Source organism: Triticum aestivum, chromosome 6B (genome assembly GCF_018294505.1).
Source record: "Triticum aestivum cultivar Chinese Spring chromosome 6B, IWGSC CS RefSeq v2.1, whole genome shotgun sequence".
NCBI classification, from domain to species: Eukaryota; Viridiplantae; Streptophyta; class Magnoliopsida; order Poales; family Poaceae; genus Triticum; species Triticum aestivum.
This window is the reverse complement of record NC_057810.1, coordinates 586,863,516-586,864,311: the sequence shown is the minus strand read 5'-3', so window position 1 is coordinate 586,864,311 and position 796 is coordinate 586,863,516. Positions and strand designations below refer to the sequence as shown.

At 52.9% G+C, this 796-nt stretch overlaps 1 protein-coding gene across 1 annotated transcript in view; it reads right to left on the bottom strand.

Moving 5' to 3' along the window:
* Positions 1-380, bottom strand: part of LOC123138176 (probable RNA-dependent RNA polymerase 1) — a 6,688-nt gene extending 6,308 nt beyond the window's left edge. Inside the window, exon 1 of the mRNA XM_044558091.1 lies at positions 109-380. The gene's annotated coding sequence lies outside the window, so the exon portion shown is untranslated. The remainder of the gene's footprint in view (positions 1-108) is intronic.
* Positions 381-796: the final 416 nt, after the last annotated feature.

Below are 796 nucleotides of genomic sequence, written 5' to 3'. Positions count from 1 at the left end.
GATTCGGGCCCCGGCTGCTCAATGCCACCACAGCAGAGCAAAGATGGAAGAACCCCCGACAACGAAACTCGCGGGGATGATCCGTCCGATCGAGCTAGGGTTCCTTACCAGCAGCAGAAGGAAGGGATGAAGTCGGCCCCCACCCCAGCCCAGGACCAGCGGCAGGAATGGCTTTTTGTCTGCCGCTCGCTCCCGTCGCCGCCGGCGCAGCAGGTAGCGAGGCGGGGAGCGGAGAGCGGCGGCTGGAATCCGATGGATCTGGGGGAGGGAATCGGGGAGGATGAATGGGCAGGGGAGGGGGAGGGGAGACGGAGCTGACGATTGCCCGATGGTTTTGTCGCCGAGGCGGAGGCGAGGAGACTGTGGAGGAGGACTTGAGGAGTGTCGGTCAATGTGCGCGTAACATTTAAAGCAACTGGGTTGGTGGGGGGGCGTGCGGGGTATGGAATGGAGTGGGATAGAGGGGCCGGATGTGTCCAAAGGTTCGTTAATTGCGCTCCGAAATCTTCAACGGATAGGCAGACATAAAAATTCTCATTAAAAGTATCTTCAAAGCACCACAATAGCAACATTCCTCAGGGAAGGCTTTAGGTGAAATCTATACCAAGATAACTCCAACAAAGAGATTGATGGATTTAAAATACCTCGTTCTTGACAACATGTGAATCGCGAAACAGGAATGGAAATTGTCAAGAATGATATAACACCATCTCAAAAGATAAGGTAGGATAATTGCACTTTGGAATGCAAGATGAAGAATGCTTGAATGCCTCAAAACAAAACATGTGTTGAGCAC